This window comes from Opisthocomus hoazin, chromosome W, assembly GCF_030867145.1.
Source record: "Opisthocomus hoazin isolate bOpiHoa1 chromosome W, bOpiHoa1.hap1, whole genome shotgun sequence".
Lineage (NCBI taxonomy): Eukaryota > Metazoa > Chordata > Aves > Opisthocomiformes > Opisthocomidae > Opisthocomus > Opisthocomus hoazin.
Genome location: NC_134453.1, coordinates 40,914,309 through 40,934,286, shown reverse-complemented (window position 1 = coordinate 40,934,286; position 19,978 = coordinate 40,914,309). Strand labels below are relative to the sequence as shown.

Below are 19,978 nucleotides of genomic sequence, written 5' to 3'. Positions count from 1 at the left end.
TGGGGGTTAATAGAGAGCATCTGTCACTCAGTTTATTGATGCCCTGCTTTAAACTGTGACAATTTGGAGGGGACCCCTGACTAGGGATAATTTAAAATGGTATTGTAATCAACTGGAGTATGGTGAAAGACGGCCTGAAATCAGATCCTTAAAATGTAGTACTATATTACAATTAATGCTATTGTGTTGTAGAATGGAAAAATGAGATGCGGTGCCATATGTTGATGCTTTTATGACTTTATGTAAAAATCCAGATATCCAAAAGAAATGCGATAAAATGAAAATATATTGAATGCAATGGTTGCCAAATTATGAATTGGGTGATGGGGTACGACAGCCGAAAAATGGGTTGTTGCAGTTTAATACTGTATTGCAGTTGATGTTTTGTCATCAACTTGGAAAATGTTGATGCTTTTATATGCTGATGCTTTTGTGACTTTGTATAGAAATCCAAGTATTCAGAAAAAGTGTAAATGAGAAGGAGATGTGTTGATGCCATATATTGAAGGGATATGCAAAGGCGTATGTCAGCAGTGGCAGCCTGCTTCTAAGATTGCTTTAATTTTGCCTCTTCAGCTGTTTTGATTTAGTTAAGCCAGGGAAGGTAAAGCATGATAAGAGTATATCAGGTAAGTTACTGTTCATTGCTGCTGTAGTAATTTGATCATTAGTCTGTCTTTATGGTCTGGTCCAAGGAATTTAAACTAGCCATGTGTTTTTCACTTTCTCCTAAGAGTAAACTTCAGTTTTGTTCTCTTGCTGCTTGTTGCGAGGAGGAGGAGGGAATTGGTAGTCTGTGGTGTTTGTACTCTGTGTACAGTAACAGAGCTAGGCTTTAAAAATTTGCAGCAGAGCTTGCTTTCAGTTTAGACCTTTGGTAGGAAAGTTGTGCAGTTTGTGTCCACAAGGCACCTCCTGGATAAATTTGGTATTTCTGTGTTGGGGGAAAAAAAATATAAAAAAAGCAAGTATCTGTATATTGTGCAGGGGATGAGCAGGAGAAAGAAATTGCAAAATGTGGATGGAGTAGGAGGAATGTCTATATCTTGACTGATAGAAATAGCTTAGTTGGGATGAAATAGAGAAAAGGGAAAAAAACCAAAAGGAGAAATTAAAAGATAGAAAGCTGCAGGCTCCATTACTAGCCGCAGCAACTGCAGGGAACTTGGCAAGAGGCAGAGGTAGAGGACGGGGTTGGAACCCTGGGTCTATCCCTGTTGTAAATCACCCATTAGGATCAAATTAGTGTGCATACTGTAGGGAGAAAGGACATTGGAAAAATGAATGCCCAAAGAAGAAACCGATTACCCAAGGGGGGTCTACACAGGAGGCTGATCTGATTATGTTGGGAACTTCAGATTCGGGCTGACGGGGACCGGGGAAGAACATTAAAATTCCCCAGCCGATCCCCTGGTTCCAGTTCAGCTGGGGAACGAAATTATAGATTTTCTGATAGGCACAGGGGGCCACCCATTCTGCACTGACTAGTTGTAAGGGATCTTTAAGTAATATGTATATGCCTGTTGTTGGGGTCACGGAAAAGCGAGCTTTGAAACAATTTCTGAAACCGATGGAATGTAAAATTGGAGGTAAAGTGGTATCTCATGAGTTTCTCTATATGCCAGAATACCCCATTCCTCCTTTAGGGCGAGATTTATTTTGTAAATTAAGAGCACAAATAACCTTTTCTGATAAATCGATACAGTTACATCTACCAAAAGAAACTGCCTGGAGAACACAATTTTGTTTATTGACTACGAACTAACAGGAGGATATCAACGTGCTCGAGTGGATCCTGGACGCTGTGATACCTACAATAGGAGCAACCAAGAGACCGGGAAGAGCAAAAAATGCTGTACCGGTAAAAATTGAACTGAAACCCAGAGAACAACCGGTAAGAAAAAGATAGTATCCTATTAAATTGGAAGACAGAATAGGTTTGGAGCTGTTGATAACCGACTTCACTCAGTATGGACTATTAACAGAATGTCAGTCTGAATATAATACTCCAGTATTTTTTGCCAGTCAAAAAGCCCTGGACACAGGAGTGTAGTATCAGTTAGTACAGGATTTAAGAGAAATTAACCGGATATCAGTTGATGTGCATCCTGTAGCTCCTAATCCATATACTTTATTGTCATCAGTACCTGAGAATAATGTTTATTTTGCAGTACCGGACCTGAAGGATGCTTTGTTTTGTATACCTCCGGAAGAAGAAAGCCAAAAATTGTTTGCATTTGAATGGAAAAGTCCAACTACATGAAGAAAAGTCTAACTCTGCTGTACCGTGCTGCCCCAGGGATTTAAGAACAGCCCTACCTTGACTGATAATGTACTTGCCAAAGAATTAGAAGACTGACAAGGTAAGCATCCTTCTGTTACTTTACTACACTCTATAGATGATATATTAATAAGGACCACTTCAGAACAAGAATGCAAAAGAGCCACTGTTGATCTGTTAAATTTCCTGGGACTTGCTGGATACAGAGTATCACAAAAGAAAGCCCAGATTGTACAAACAACTGTGAAATACCTAGGCTTTGAAATCTCACAGGGCGAAAAAAAATTTGGATTCGAATGGAAGGAAGCTGTATGTCGAATAGCCCCTCCTCAATCAAAGAAAAATTGAGGGGATTCCTAGGAATGGCTGGATGGTGTTGCCTTTGGATACCAAATTTCAGTTTAATTGCTAAACCATAGTATACTGCTATTAAAGGTCCTGAAGAGATACTAGAATGGACCCCTGAATGCCAAAAAAGCTTTGATACTATAAAGACTGAACTGATGCGAGCCCCAGCATTAGGGCTGCCGAACGTAAACAAACCTTTCATCTTATATTTCCATGAGAATCAGCATGTAGCCCTGGGAGTGCTGACCCAGTACTGGGAGACTGGAAAAGACCTGTAGCTTACTTCTCCAAACAACTAGATGAAATAAGTAAAGGATGGCCAGTGTGCCTTAGAGCAGTGGCAGCGATGGTGTTACTGATCACTGAAGCCCAAAAATTAAACTTGGGAAAACCCATTACCGTCTTCATACCTCATGTGGTTCTGACAGTGTTAGAACAACGTGGTCATTGTTGGTTGTCTCCAAGTAGACTAATCCAATACCAAGCATCCTTGGTTGAACAGGATGACGTCACTTTAAAGGTGACTTCGACCTTGAACCCTGCTACTTTACTCCTTGTCAGTGAAAATCATGAACTGGAGCATGACAGTTTACAGGTTATAGAACAGGTGTATTCCAGCTGAACGGATTTAAAAGATATGCCTTTAGAAAGTCCAGACTGGGAGTTGTTCACTGATGTCAGCAGCTTTGTGGATAAAGGAGAACGAAAAGCTGGATATGCTGTAGTGACGCTGAATAGAGAAACAGAGGCTAAACCGTTACCTGTTAATACATTGGCACAGAAAGCTGAAACCGTTGCACTAACCAGAGCGCTGGAATTGTCTGAAAATATGAGAGTAAACATATATATGTAGAGGAATGGGGAAAAAAAAGCAGATTGCTGTAATAAACAGAAGAGAAAAATGCTGAAGTAAACAGGACTTGTGGATGTGCTGAAGGAGCCGAGTACATGATCAGGAGTTAAAAAACAGCGCTTGTGTAGTGTCAGCCAACGCATAGACAGCGTGTGATCAGCAACCTTATTGGCTGACCTGGCGTGTGATACGACTACGGATTGGACAGAAGTTGAATAGAGAACCTCGTGCAAATAGCTGCCTTATCGGGATAGAAAGTTCCCAGGGAACTAACGTCCGGGTAAAGATGTATAAAGCACTGCCTGCAAAATAAACTTTGTCTCACTTGTACCACTGAAGGAAGGGGTTAAAAGGGATTTTAATAGAAGTGGCATTACCTAATAGTTGCTGTGCATCTAAAAAACTGATAGTGCCTATCTATTGTCTAAATTAACTGAAGCAGAGAGTCTTGCATCTCCATACAAAGGGGTTAGTTCCTGATAGGGGCTGGGAGTCGCCTAGAACTGGTCAAGACCGACCCTGCTGTATGGATGGGAGCCAGGAGAGAACTGAGTTTGCGCAGAAACAAAGGTCAATCAGCGGACACCGTGATGAAGAGGATGGGCCTTCATCTTGGGACCCCCGATGACCACGACTAGGAGGCACTGCGTGGGTGCAACTGGGAGGAGTCTATGGAAATTACTTCCTGGAACTAATTATAATATGGAAATTATTTCTCGGAACTGATTTTGATATGCAATGAGGATAGATGCATATGTATAGGTGTATTGGGAAATCTAATGCATATGTAATATTTGATTGTATAAATTGAAGAGACATGTTGCTGCTCGGCGCGCACGACTTTGGTGGGACTACCCCCTGTGCCGCCTGGCACCGAATAAACATACCTACTTTACAGTCTTACAGATTGTGGAGTCTGCTTTCCGCACGTCACCACAAGCTGAGTCCGTGCCGTCATATGCCACAAATGGCGCCTGAACAGGGACAAGAAAGGAGGCGGAAACAGAGCCCAGGACCGGTGGCATAGCTCAGCTGAACCAGGAACCGTGGATCAAGGAACAAATGCACTAATCACCTGATGACAGGTGAGCAGCTGGGAACGATGTGCGGGAAACTATCCTGGGAACAAAGGCTAAGCATTGATGTGCTTAAGAAGACGCTACAGCAGAACAGAAACATTACTCGCACGTGGTGGTGGCGGCAGGCAGGGGCCGGGGCAGAGGCCGGGGCGGGGCCGTCAGCAGAGGCCGGAGCAGAGGCCGGAGCAGAGGCCGGGGCCATGAGCAGGAGCTGTGAGCAGGGGCTGGGTCCAACAGACCCTGAGCGGGAATCGGGTCTGTCCCCTCCCTGGCTTGCTGAAGAATGGGACAGTCAGCTACAAAGGAGCAAAAGCTCCATTAAAAGATTTTACAGAGAATTTTGAAAGAACAAAGTCTTGCAGCTTAAAATCCCTGAGGACATCATTACTTGGAAATCAGTGCATACAGCTTTAAATGCTCTAAACCCCGCAGAAACTATCTTAGAAGCAGCTGCTACTCCTCCCCTGTTATCTCAACAGCAGGAACAGACCGAGACACAGTCTTTTGAAATATTTAACCCCACATGTGATGAAATTCCTAACCCAACACGAGAAATGCGGGAGGTAAATCTGCCAGAACCTGACGATCCTTTTAATCCAGAGAAACGGGAAGTGGGGTGCAAAACCCGGCACCCCGAAAATGTACAACAGGGTCCCTCTACAGCAATTGGCGTACCTGACCTGAGATCAAAGCATAGTGAATTCCAGCCTAAAACCATGCAATCCCTCCAACACAGCACAGCTGCAGCGCCGGGCTGGGTCTGGCCGCAGCGCCAACAGTCACCGCACCGGACGGGTCAGCGAACCGGACACTGCTGGGGCCTGTGACCCACCCTGGGCCTTGTCTGCCACGCGCCGCTCCTTCCCGCCGGCGGGCTCCCCTCGCTCGGTAACCGGCGGTGCGGCACGGCCCGGCCCCCCCCCCCTCCCGTCCCCGGCGTGCCCGCATGGTCCGGCCTGTCACAGAAGCGGCGCGGAGAGAACCGTTTTCCTCGCATTCAAGACCTTGGTTGGAAAAAGTGTGTACAGTTCAGTTACTGCGGCAGAATTCCTTGTGGACAAACAGCTGGACTTTATTATCTTTCCAGGGTTCAGATGACCTTTCTAGATGATGTTGTTCACTCTTTGTTGAAAGGTGAAGATATTGGCATCACGACTGAAGAGTTGTCCCTTCTATTTACCATGTTAAAAGGGGACTCAGATTTGTTGCTTTCCCGAAGATTGACGCCATAAGCAAAAACTATCTTACAAAAAGTTTCAGATGAAATTGCAACTGTCTTTACCTCCAGAATTAATGTCAATTTGCCAATAAATTTGTATACAATTTATGGTTTTTTTCCAGCCCTATGCTCTTTTAGGTCAGTGGTGTGTTTAACCCGCAGGAGTTGAAGACTCTGGAATGGATCTTTTTGTCTCATATGCCCATGAAAACATTAACTACAAAGATAGACATGATAGTGTCCTTAACAGCACAAGGTCGGAATCGTTGTCAGCAATTGACAGGACATGATCCTGATGCTATTTACCTGCTGCTGGCTACAGACGACTTTGTGGTATTAAATAGGGAATCCTGATCTCTGCAAGCCACTCTGATTATGATATTAATATATGCTAATGAGTTCTTAAAAAAAAAAAAAAAAGGAATTATATGATACACACATTTAGGCAGAACTGTCCCATGTGCATCTGGCACTGCAGTAGAGAGTGCCCGCTTTCTAGGGCTCCGGGGTTAAGTTTTGGAGAGTGAATTATTTTGCTGCTTTCTGGTAGTAGAGTTTGGGTACCCAGGTAGGACTCTGCTCTTGAACTGAACATCAATGGTCCGAGGGATCGCAGGACCTCCGGCCGGCACCGAGGGATTCTCAGGGAGAACCTCTGATCCCTGGACCGAAAAGTTCTGAGCAGGGACCATTAATAAGGTAAAGGCATTCTTCCAGTGTTGTTTCTTGCTGCCTGCCAGTTAGTTGTGGCAAAAGCTTTGTGGTGTTGGGCTGGGTCCCCAGGGACAGGGGAAAGTGCCCTTTCTAAAACAGAACTGAAAAGAGAGTACTCTTCCTGAAACCGAGGCTCGGGAATTTGTCTGTTAAATGTTGAATATTATTGTAAGTCCCTGTCTGTTTGTAAGTCTCTGTCTATTTGTAATGTTTGGATTTATGTTGACAACTCGGTGTGCCTGTGCGTGTGCAGTCGCGACTGTGATTGAGTGGTTTTATGTGTTTGTATTTATGTGATCTGATGGATTTATTTGGTTTCTGTGATCTAACGGATTTGTCTGGACTAAGTAACTGGTTTTGTGTCTTCCTGTTTGGTAAGTTCTGCAGGTATTGATTATTTCTGGTTTCTGACTTTGGACTGTTGTATTTGGACTCTGATTTATTGGGACTTCGGAAGCATTTGATGCAGCAGGGAAGAGATGTTCTGATGTTTGCAGATTTATGCTTTTATGTAAATTGAGTTTAGCCTATATATGTTAATGAGTCATGCTTTTAGATACATTGATCTTAGCCTAGGTGATTAATATGGATACCCAATACTGAATGTTATGGATGTTTGTATGTGTGATGAGTATACCTATAACCCAAGCGCAAATTTACTGAGCTTATATCATTGATCTGCCACTATTGTGACCCCTGACGTGGTGGGATGCATCCCCTCCAATTGGCAATAATGATATGTTGTGGTCAGGTGGTGCTTGGGTCCCACCATCCACACAGAAAGAAAAGTGGATGCAAGTTAATCAATCTGCGCCCATATGTTAGATAACAGATTTGCCATCAATATGTACCATTCTCAGGCTAATTTGACCCTTCTTTACACCTGGCAGGTTATGGTATGCACTTCACCTCTATATGTCTTTTTATTAGCCTTTGTGTTCTCTGTGGTTTTTTTTAGTGTTGCACTGTAGCGGTGCTGTTACTGGACCATAATGCCAATAGTGATGCTTATGCATGTCAATGTAGCGCTTGCTTTAAATTCATTAAGTAAAAGCAGGGGAGATGTAGAGGAACAGGAGAAAAGCAGATTGCTGTAATAAACAGAAGAGAAAAATGCTGAAGTAAACAGGACTTGTGGATGTGCTGAAGGAGCCGAGTACATGATCAGGAGTTAAAAAACAGCGCTTGTGTAGTGTCAGCCAACGCATAGACAGCGTGTGATCAGCAACCTTATTGGCTGACCTGGCGTGTGATACGACTACGGATTGGACAGAAGTTGAATAGAGAACCTCGTGCAAATAGCTGCCTTATCGGGATAGAAAGTTCCCAGGGAACTAACGTCCGGGTAAAGATGTATAAAGCACTGCCTGCAAAATAAACTTTGTCTCACTTGTACCACTGAAGGAAGGGGTTAAAAGGGATTTTAATAGAAGTGGCATTACCTAATAGTTGCTGTGCATCTAAAAAACTGATAGTGCCTATCTATTGTCTAAATTAACTGAAGCAGAGAGTCTTGCATCTCCATACAAAGGGGTTAGTTCCTGATAGGGGCTGGGAGTCGCCTAGAACTGGTCAAGACCGACCCTGCTGTATGGATGGGAGCCAGGAGAGAACTGAGTTTGCGCAGAAACAAAGGTCAATCAGCGGACACCGTGATGAAGAGGATGGGCCTTCATCTTGGGACCCCCGATGACCACCACTAGGAGGCACTGCGTGGGTGCAACTGGGAGGAGTCTATGGAAATTACTTCCTGGAACTAATTATAATATGGAAATTATTTCTCGGAACTGATTTTGATATGCAATGAGGATAGATGCATATGTATAGGTGTATTGGGAAATCTAATGCATATGTAATATTTGATTGTATAAATTGAAGAGACACGTTGCTGCTCGGCGCGCACGACTTTGGTGGGACTACCCCCTGTGCCGCCTGGCACCGAATAAACATACCTACTTTACAGTCTTACAGATTGTGGAGTCTGCTTTCCGCACGTCACCACAAGCTGAGTCCGTGCCGTCATATGCCACAAATGGCGCCTGAACAGGGACAAGAAAGGAGGCGGAAACAGAGCCCAGGACCGGTGGCATAGCTCAGCTGAACCAGGAACCGTGGATCAAGGAACAAATGCACTAATCACCTGATGACAGGTGAGCAGCTGGGAACGATGTGCGGGAAACTATCCTGGGAACAAAGGCTAAGCATTGATGTGCTTAAGAAGACGCTACAGCAGAACAGAAACATTACTCGCACGTGGTGGTGGCGGCAGGCAGGGGCCGGGGCAGAGGCCGGGGCGGGGCCGTCAGCAGAGGCCGGAGCAGAGGCCGGAGCAGAGGCCGGGGCCATGAGCAGGAGCTGTGAGCAGGGGCTGGGTCCAACAGACCCTGAGCGGGAATCGGGTCTGTCCCCTCCCTGGCTTGCTGAAGAATGGGACAGTCAGCTACAAAGGAGCAAAAGCTCCATTAAAAGATTTTACAGAGAATTTTGAAAGAACAAAGTCTTGCAGCTTAAAATCCCTGAGGACATCATTACTTGGAAATCAGTGCATACAGCTTTAAATGCTCTAAACCCCGCAGAAACTATCTTAGAAGCAGCTGCTACTCCTCCCCTGTTATCTCAACAGCAGGAACAGACCGAGACACAGTCTTTTGAAATATTTAACCCCACATGTGATGAAATTCCTAACCCAACACGAGAAATGCGGGAGGTAAATCTGCCAGAACCTGACGATCCTTTTAATCCAGAGAAACGGGAAGTGGGGTGCAAAACCCGGCACCCCGAAAATGTACAACAGGGTCCCTCTACAGCAATTGGCGTACCTGACCTGAGATCAAAGCATAGTGAATTCCAGCCTAAAACCATGCAATCCCTCCAACACAGCACAGCTGCAGCGCCGGGCTGGGTCTGGCCGCAGCGCCAACAGTCACCGCACCGGACGGGTCAGCGAACCGGACACTGCTGGGGCCTGTGACCCACCCTGGGCCTTGTCTGCCACGCGCCGCTCCTTCCCGCCGGCGGGCTCCCCTCGCTCGGTAACCGGCGGTGCGGCACGGCACGGCCCCCCCCCCCCTCCCGTCCCCGGCGTGCCCGCATGGTCCAGCCTGTCACAGAAGCGGCGCGGAGAGAACCGTTTTCCTCGCATTCAAGACCTTGGTTGGAAAAAGTGTGTACAGTTCAGTTACTGCGGCAGAATTCCTTGTGGACAAACAGCTGGACTTTATTATCTTTCCAGGGTTCAGATGACCTTTCTAGATGATGTTGTTCACTCTTTGTTGAAAGGTGAAGATATTGGCATCACGACTGAAGAGTTGTCCCTTCTATTTACCATGTTAAAAGGGGACTCAGATTTGTTGCTTTCCCGAAGATTGACGCCATAAGCAAAAACTATCTTACAAAAAGTTTCAGATGAAATTGCAACTGTCTTTACCTCCAGAATTAATGTCAATTTGCCAATAAATTTGTATACAATTTATGGTTTTTTTCCAGCCCTATGCTCTTTTAGGTCAGTGGTGTGTTTAACCCGCAGGAGTTGAAGACTCTGGAATGGATCTTTTTGTCTCATATGCCCATGAAAACATTAACTACAAAGATAGACATGATAGTGTCCTTAACAGCACAAGGTCGGAATCGTTGTCAGCAATTGACAGGACATGATCCTGATGCTATTTACCTGCTGCTGGCTACAGACGACTTTGTGGTATTAAATAGGGAATCCTGATCTCTGCAAGCCACTCTGATTATGATATTAATATATGCTAATGAGTTCTTAAAAAAAAAAAAAAAGGAATTATATGATACACACATTTAGGCAGAACTGTCCCATGTGCATCTGGCACTGCAGTAGAGAGTGCCCGCTTTCTAGGGCTCCGGGGTTAAGTTTTGGAGAGTGAATTATTTTGCTGCTTTCTGGTAGTAGAGTTTGGGTACCCAGGTAGGACTCTGCTCTTGAACTGAACATCAATGGTCCGAGGGATCGCAGGACCTCCGGCCGGCACCGAGGGATTCTCAGGGAGAACCTCTGATCCCTGGACCGAAAAGTTCTGAGCAGGGACCATTAATAAGGTAAAGGCATTCTTCCAGTGTTGTTTCTTGCTGCCTGCCAGTTAGTTGTGGCAAAAGCTTTGTGGTGTTGGGCTGGGTCCCCAGGGACAGGGGAAAGTGCCCTTTCTAAAACAGAACTGAAAAGAGAGTACTCTTCCTGAAACCGAGGCTCGGGAATTTGTCTGTTAAATGTTGAATATTATTGTAAGTCCCTGTCTGTTTGTAAGTCTCTGTCTATTTGTAATGTTTGGATTTATGTTGACAACTCGGTGTGCCTGTGCGTGTGCAGTCGCGACTGTGATTGAGTGGTTTTATGTGTTTGTATTTATGTGATCTGATGGATTTATTTGGTTTCTGTGATCTAACGGATTTGTCTGGACTAAGTAACTGGTTTTGTGTCTTCCTGTTTGGTAAGTTCTGCAGGTATTGATTATTTCTGGTTTCTGACTTTGGACTGTTGTATTTGGACTCTGATTTATTGGGACTTCGGAAGCATTTGATGCAGCAGGGAAGAGATGTTCTGATGTTTGCAGATTTATGCTTTTATGTAAATTGAGTTTAGCCTATATATGTTAATGAGTCATGCTTTTAGATACATTGATCTTAGCCTAGGTGATTAATATGGATACCCAATACTGAATGTTATGGATGTTTGTATGTGTGATGAGTATACCTATAACCCAAGCGCAAATTTACTGAGCTTATATCATTGATCTGCCACTATTGTGACCCCTGACGTGGTGGGATGCATCCCCTCCAATTGGCAATAATGATATGTTGTGGTCAGGTGGTGCTTGGGTCCCACCATCCACACAGAAAGAAAAGTGGATGCAAGTTAATCAATCTGCGCCCATATGTTAGATAACAGATTTGCCATCAATATGTACCATTCTCAGGCTAATTTGACCCTTCTTTACACCTGGCAGGTTATGGTATGCACTTCACCTCTATATGTCTTTTTATTAGCCTTTGTGTTCTCTGTGGTTTTTTTTAGTGTTGCACTGTAGCGGTGCTGTTACTGGACCATAATGCCAATAGTGATGCTTATGCATGTCAATGTAGCGCTTGCTTTAAATTCATTAAGTAAAAGCAGGGGAGATGTAGAGGAACAGGAGAAAAGCAGATTGCTGTAATAAACAGAAAAGAAAAATGCTGAAGAAAACAGGACTTGTGGATGTGCTGAAGGAGCCGAGTACATGATCAGGAGTTAAAAAACAGCGCTTGTGTAGTGTCAGCCAACGCATAGACAGCGTGTGATCAGCAACCTTATTGGCTGACCTGGCGTGTGATACGACTACGGATTGGACAGAAGTTGAATAGAGAACCTCGTGCAAATAGCTGCCTTATTGGGATAGAAAGTTCCCAGGGAACTAACGTCCGGGTAAAGATGTATAAAGCACTGCCTGCAAAATAAACTTTTTCTCACTTGCACCACAAGTTGAGTCCCTGCTATTATATGCCACAATTGAGGATTGTAGCGTATAAGCTACAAGCCCTCAAAAGAAAAGGAGGGACTGATACCTATGAATGTAACAAATGTAACAGATGTAGGGGATGTAGATGAAAGTTATCACTTTAGGTCGTCAGAATCATTGCACAACCAAAGCAAGTCTTGGTTCTTTTTGAATAATTGGGACGGTTGTAAGATGAGAGACTCCTGAATAATCCCTTCAGGTGGCTCGGCCTTTGGAGAGCAGATGTGCAAACTACGGAGATAAGGAGGCTGCAGGATGATGAAGAGTATGAGCCTTCATCTGAAGACCCCCAACGACCACCGAGAGATGCCAATGAACACGTGCGAAGGACAGTAATATATGCTAATGAGTTATTGGAAAAAACATGATAAGCATTTCTCAGAAATATAATGAATATGTATGTTAACATAGCATAAATACTTAGTAATTGTGTCTTTTCGGCATGCACATTTGGGCGGAGCTATCCCCTGTGCGTTCAGCACTGCAATAAAGAATGCCTGCTTTCTAGAACTCCAAAATTAAGTTTTAGAGAATTAATTATTTTGCCACTTTCCGGTAACACTCCCACCTGCAGTGTTTCCTCCAAAGCAAGCACCAAGTATTTTTACAGCTGAATTCCCAAATAACAGGTCAGTGAGGGAAGGGAGTATTTAGTAGGATTTTCTACAACGATGGGTTTCTTGTAATAACTATTCTGGTAGCTGAGTTTAGTGGCTGTTTGAGGTTTTTGGTAAATTACCCTTACTATATTTTATTCTGTTTAAAAACAAAAAAGAAGATACTAAGAAAAGATACTGGCTTTAGAAAAGTGGGAAAGGAGCCTTAATTTTCCAAGGTAAATTACTTCTTTTACCTTCTCAGTGAGTCATCTATCCACCCAAGGATTATAGTTCACTTTCTGAGCTCTTAAACTAGATTTTTGTAATGGGTTTGTTCCCTCATCAGACACTTTCCTTCTGTAGCTGTCCTAAAAGGACTTAAATTCTTCTAGTTACTGCCTGATTGCCTCATTTCATATCACACATGTCTATGGCCGAGAAGAATGTTGAAATATTAGCTTTTTCTTTAAAGATATTTTAGCACGCAGATTTGAATAGGAATGCTGAAAAATACAAGCTCATGCTTCTGGTCACATAGCAATTATTAACTGCAGTTGTTGACTCCTCTTGTTACAAATAGAGCTGGTAGGAAATAAATTTTGGGTCAGGCAGAAAGAGGGACAGCTCTTTAAGATAAAGTTTTAGTATTCAGTGCTTACTCGTTTAAAAGGTAGATGAAGAAATTGGCTGAGCAAGAGAAGGTTAGCCGATAATACAGAAACTAATTTCATTAAAGTGTCAGGAAAGAAAGTGTAAGGGATATTGCTAGGCAGTATTTTCGCTTGTGTACTGTAAACGGTTCATTTACCGTGTGCATATGATGTGTAATTTGAATTTGCATAAACACTTGCATAATTTTGTATTACACTTGAGTGTTGGGACATTGGGTTTGGGGGTTTCGTTGGTTGGGGTTTTTTTTTCTGTTGCAATTTGGTATTATAAACACTGATAACTTCATAGAATTATAGAATGCTTTGGGTTGGAAGGGTCCTTTAGAGGACATCTAGTCCAACTCCCCTGCAGTCAGCAGGAACATCTTCAACTAGACCAGGTTGCTCAGAGCCATGTCCAACCTGGCCTTGAATGTTTCCAGGGATGGGGCCTCCACTACCTCTCTGGACAACCTGTTCCAGTGTTTCATCACCCTCACTGTAAAAAATTTCTTCCTTATATCTAGTCAAAATCTACCCTCCCTTAGTTTAAAGCCATTACTCCTTGTCCTATCACAACAAGCCCTGTGGAAAACATTTTGCCCATCTTTCCTATAGGCCCCCTTCAGGTACTGAAAGACTGCTATAAGATCTCCCCACAGCCTTCTCTTCTCCAGGCTGAACAGCCACAACTCTCTCAGTCCTTCCTCTGATCATCTTTGTGGCCCTCTTCTGGACAAAAAAACAGCGGTTGTGTAGTGTCAGCCAGCGCATGGACAGCATGTGATCAGCAACCTCATTGGCTGAACTGGTGCATGATATGACTATGGACTGGACAGAAGCTGAATAGAGAACCTCGTGCAAATAGCTGCCTTATCGGGATAGAAAGTTCCCAGGAACTAACGTCCAGGTAAAGATATAAAAAGCACTGCTTGCAAAATAAACTTGGTCTCACTTGCACCACAAGCTGAGTCCATGCCGTCATATGCCACATTGTCCTGGGTTCGGCCAGGACAGGGTTAATTTTCACCAGAGGCCAGGAAGGGACACAGCCGGATGGGCTGACCCAACCTGGCCAAACAGTACAGGGTATTCCATACCATGTGCCATCATGCCGGATTCTGGTTGGGGGGCCGCTGGGTGGCGGGAAGTCAGTCGCGACTCAGGAGTGCGCGGCTCTCTGTGTTCTACTGTTTTGTTTTGTGTATTCTCCTTATCTGTATCGCTGTTGTTACTGTTCCTTTTGTTTGCTGTTCTGTTAAACTGCCCTTATCCCGACCCACCAGTTTCTGCCTGTATTCTTCTCATTCTCCTCCGCACCCCAGCGGGGGGCGAGGGGCGGCTGCATGGCGCTTTTGTTGCCGGCCGCAGCTAAACTATAACACACATATATACAGACTCAAAATATGCCTTTCGAGTGATACACGCCCATGGAGCCACATGGAAAGAAAGAGGACTGTTGTCCTCCCAAGGAACTCCAATTAAACATGGGAAAGCAATTTAAATTTATTACAGGCCATTCTCAAGCCAAATGAAGCATCTGTAATGCACTGTAAAGACAATCAGAAAGGACAGATATCATTAGTGGAAATCGAAAAGCTGATGAGACAGCAAAAAGTCAGCTTTGACTGAGTCTTTGGTGGGATCTTTAGCTCCAACTGGAAGAATTTTACTGGAGCCTCCAACATATTCAGAAAAGGACAATCATTTAGCAAAACTTCTGAATTGTACCAAAACCAAGGACGGATGGTGGACAACTGCTACTGTACAAATAATGGTCACAACCCCACTAATGAGGGAATTAACAAAAAAGACTCATCAAGAAACTCATATAGGGGCGATGCAGTAGTAGCAAACATCAGATGACATGCTATAGGGCCAAAAATGCAATCTAGTGCAGACGCAATAGTAAGGAAATGCCAGATCTGCTGTGTGAATAACCCTAAGATCCAAAGAAAGCCACCAATGGGTGAAGTGAAAAGCGGAATAGCCCCTGGGGAGTACTGGCAAATAGATTTTTTTTTTAGTACTGGCAAATAGAGTTTTGCCTTCTTTCCATTCTTCTCCCCAACCCAGCGGGGGGAGGGCCAATAGGGTGACTGCGTGGTTCTTTGTTGCCGGCCAGGGCTAAACCACGACAGTCCTATTTGGTGCTCAATGTGGGGCAGGGATAATGGCAGGGCTGAGCAGAGTGTGTTAAAACAACTTTGTTATGGTTTATTATACACATTTATTGTGTTAGTTAAATAGTTGCTGGTCAAAATGTTGCTGTCTGGTCATATAGTTGTGCTGTTTAAACCCTTACCTACTGTATACATTCACTGAGGTGATGTTCATCACCTCTGGGAAAAGGATCAGGATGACGATTTTGCTGTACTGTGTAATATTGACTTATGATAATATCACTGGGCATGAGTTTAGGCTTGTATCTGTATACAGCATTGTGGTCATTTCCACACCTCAAATGCTATCTCTCAGATTTTATTAATAATCAAACCCAATCTACGGGGAAAACCGGAGGGGATACTCTCCCACACTCCCTCCTCTCTCCTTCAGGCTAGTCATAACAGCTTTTGAGAATTTTGAGTATCCGTGGGATGCTCAATCCAGCATGCTCCTATTGCTGTGTCTCCTGAATGTGTTTCAGGTATTGTTTAGGATTAAACAACTAGTTAAAAACATCGCCCGGAGATCTGCCCCAAGACTGGATTGCTATGAGCGGCAGGCTGTGTGGGATAGCATGGGCAAATGCCTAGGACGGTGGGCACCCCCAGTATTTTGGAACTTCACCCCTGAGCAAGTGCAAAATCCTGACAAAATAGTAAAATATTTGGAAAAAGTATGCTGCCACCCTCGGAATTCCAGAGAGACACAAATTATTGCTATGTGCTGGGGTCTGGCCCATGCTTATGCTGTTCAACACTATTCAGTGCTCTAAAGGGGAAGGGGGGTGAAACAAAGCAACAGACACTGCGGTTGGTCCAGCCCTCACAAGCGGCTCTGCAGCCTCTTCAGCCCCCGAGGCTGCCCCAGCCCCTGCAACAGGTGCTGCGGCTGCTGCTGTCCCAACCCCTGCAGCTGCCTGTCCCAGCCCCCCCCGGCGGGCACGGCGGCTGCTCCAACCCCGGCGGCAGGCACTGCAGCTGAACCAGAAAACCAACCCGTGCTGGTATCAGTCCCCCCTATACAGAAAAAGAAATACAAAAAGAAATCAGTTCGCCCAGTAAGAGATGATGATGAACCCAGGTCATCACAACATCAGGAGAAGGAGGCAGAGCCAGAGATAATCAGCCGGTCCCTGTCCCTGAGTGAGCTGCGAGATAAGTGGAAAGACTTCAGCTGCCACCCAAGCGAGCACATTGTCACCTGGCTGCTGCGGTGCTGGGATAACGGGGCCAGTAGCTTGGAATTAGAGGACAGGGAAACCAAGCAGCTGGGATCCCTGGCCAGGGAAGGGGGTACTGACAAAGTGACTGGAAAAAAAGCACAAGCCCTCAGCCTCTGGAGGAGACTTCTGTCAGGCATGAGGGAAAGGTATTCCTTCAGTGAAGAACCAGGGAACCTGGTCATGGGTGTCTACTACAGGCCGTCTGATCAAGGGGAGCCTACTGATGAAGCCTTCTTCCTCCAGCTCCAGGAGGCTTCGCGCTCGCAGTCTCTCATCCTGCTGGGGGACTTCAACCACCCCAACATCTGCTGGAAAAGTAGCACGGCGAGCTCTAGGCAATCCAGGAGATTCCTAGAATGCATTGAGGGTAACTTTTTAAGCCAGGTAACAGACACCCCTACCCGAGCGGATGCAATACTGGACCTGATGGTCACCAATGCAAGGGAGCTAATCAGTGACGTCAAGACTGGAGGCAGCCTGGGCTGCAGTGATCATGCATTGGTGGAGTTCAGAGTCCTGAGGGACGTGGGGAAGGTGAGGAGTATAGTCAGGACCCTAAATTTTAGGAAAGCCAACTTCCAGCTCTTGAAGGAGTCAGTCAGTAGGACCCCCTGGGAAACGGTCCTCAGGGACAGGGGAGCACAACAGAGCTGGCAGATCTTTAAGGACACTTTCCATAGAGCGCAGGAGCTCTTAGTCCCCAGGTGTAAGAAGTCAGGCAAGGAAGGGAAGAGACCAGCATGGCTGAGTCGTGACCTGCTGGTCAAACTAAAGGGCAAGAGGGAACTGCACAGGCAGTGGAAGCAGGGACAGGTATCTTGGGAAGAGTATAGGGATGCTGCCCGGTTGTGTAGGGATGAGGTCAGGAGGGCCAAGGCGCGGCTGGAGCTGAACTTGGCAAGGGATGCAAAGAATATCAAGAAGGGCTTCTACAGGTATGTCAGCCGGAAAAGGAAGATTAAAGAAAGCGTAACTCCCCCGATGGGCAAGAATGGCAACCTCGTATCAACAGATGAGGAGAAGGCTGAGGTACTCAACAACATTTTTGCCTCAGTCTTCACTGGCAACCTCTCTCCTCGCCCCTCCCGAGTTGATGGACTGCAAGATGGGGTCCAGAGGGGCAAAGCCCCTCCCACGTTAAGGGAAGGCCAGATTTGGGACTACCTGAGGAACCTGAACATACATAAGTCTACGGGACCTGACGAGATGCATCCCAGAGTCCTGAGGGAATTGGCTGATGTCCTTGCCAAGCCACTCTCCATGATATTTGAAAGGTCGTGGCAGTCAGGCGAAGTCCCTGGTGACTGGAGGAAGGGAAACGTTGTGCCCATTTTTAAAAAGGGTAGGAAGGAGGACTCTGGGAACTACCGACCTGTCAGCCTCACCTCTGTGCCTGGGAAGATCAGGGAACAGATCCTCCTAGAAGCTCTGCTAAGGCATATGGAGGACAGGGAGGTGATTTGAGACAGCCAGCATGGCTTCACCAAGGGCAAGTTCTGCCTGACCAACCTAGTGGCTTTGTATGATGGCATGACTACATCAGTGGACAAGGGAAGAGCTATGGATGTGATTTATCTGGACTTCTGTAAAGCCTTCGACACAGTCCCTCACAACATCCTTCTCTCTAAATAGGGGAGATATGGATTTGATGGGTGGACTGTTCAGTGGCTAAGGAATTGGTTGGAAGGACGCAGCTAGAGAGTAGCGGTCAACGGCTCAATGTCCAGGTGGACGCCAGTGACGAGTGGTGTCCCTCAGGGGTCTATACTGGGACCAGTGCAGTTTAACATTTTCATCAATGACATAGCAAGATCGAGTGCACCCTCAACAAGTTTGCAGATGACACCAAGCTGAGTGGTGCAGTTGACACACCAGAAGGATGGGATGCCATCCAGAGGGACCTGGACAAGCTGGAGAAGTGGGCCTGTGTGAACCTCATGAGGTTCAACAAGGCCAAGTGCAAGGTCCTGCATCTGGGTTGGGGCAACCCCCGGTATCAATGCAGGCTAGGGGGATGAGGGGATTGAGAAAATCCCTGCCAAGAAGGATTTGGGGTACTGGCGGATGGAAAGCTTAGCATGAGCCACCAATGTGCGCTCACAGCCCAGAAGGCCAACTGTATCCTGGGCTGCATCAAGAGAAGCGTGGCCAGCAGGTCGAGGGAGGTGATTTTGCCCCTTTACTCCGCTCTGGTGAGACCCCACCTGGAGTTCTGCATCCAGCTCTGGAGCCCCCAGCACAAGAAGGACATGGATGTGTTGGAGCGGGTCCAGAGGATGCCACAAAGATGATCCAAGGGGCTGGAGCACCTCTCCTATGAGGAAAGGCTGAGAGAGTTGGGGCTGTTTATCCTGGAGAAGAGAAGGCTGTGGGGAGATCTTATAGCAGCCTTCCAGTACCTGAAGGGGGCCTATAGGAAAGATGGGCAACATATTTTCAGCAGGGCTTGTTGCGATAGGACAAGGAGTAATGGCTTTAAACTAAGGGAGGGTAGATTTTGACTAGATATAAGGAAGAAATTTTTTACAGTGAGGGTGGTGAAACACTGGAACAGGTTACCCAGAGAGGCAGTGGATGCCCCCTCCCTGGAAGTGTTCAAGGCCAGGTTGGACGTGGCTCTGAGCAACCTGGTCTAGTTGAAGATGTTCCTGCTGACTGCAGGGGAGTTGGACTAGATGACCACTAAAGGTCCCTTCCAACCCAAAGCATTCTATGATTCTGTGATTCTGTGATTATCCAGGCATGTGGACGAATATGGAGAGAGGTATCCAGTACCTGAGGGAATTATCTGTGCAGGAGCTGGTTTACTATGACCCAGACTATATGCATTTACCCACAGACCCAGATGAAGTCCAGTGCACACGACCCATGTGGAGGAAGTTTGTACGGAGCGCACCGTCCTCATATGCTAACTCATTGGCAGAAATGGACTGGAAAGATGAAGAGGCACCAACAGTGGATGAAGTGGCTGTCCGACTATGGCAATATGAAGAAAGCCTCTCTTCCTCCCTCATCTCATCCATGGAGAAATTGTCCCGGAAGTTCCAGCAACTCAAAGAGAATATGTTCTACTCCCTACCTGTACGGACCAGTATCTCAGCCATTAGGAGTAAGCGTTTGTCTGCTTGAGAGAGGATATAGAGGGTACACACCATGAGGCACCCTATGGTTTTACCTGCGTGCCCTGGGTTCAGCTGGGATAGAGTTAATTTTCACAAGAAGCTGGTTAGGCTGATCCAAATAGCCAATCAAATGGGATATACTATACCATGTGATGTCATGCTCAGTATTTAAGTGGGGAGCTGGCTGAAGGAGGGACTTTTTGCTACTC

At 45.7% G+C, this 19,978-nt stretch overlaps 1 protein-coding gene across 1 annotated transcript in view; it reads right to left on the bottom strand.

The window, feature by feature from the left end:
* LOC142365606 (activated RNA polymerase II transcriptional coactivator p15-like) overlaps window positions 1-19,717 on the bottom strand; it is a 64,875-nt gene extending 45,158 nt beyond the window's left edge. The window contains exon 1 of the mRNA XM_075446535.1: window positions 19,713-19,717. The gene's annotated coding sequence lies outside the window, so the exon portion shown is untranslated. The remainder of the gene's footprint in view (window positions 1-19,712) is intronic.
* Between the last annotated feature and the right edge of the window lie 261 nt (window positions 19,718-19,978).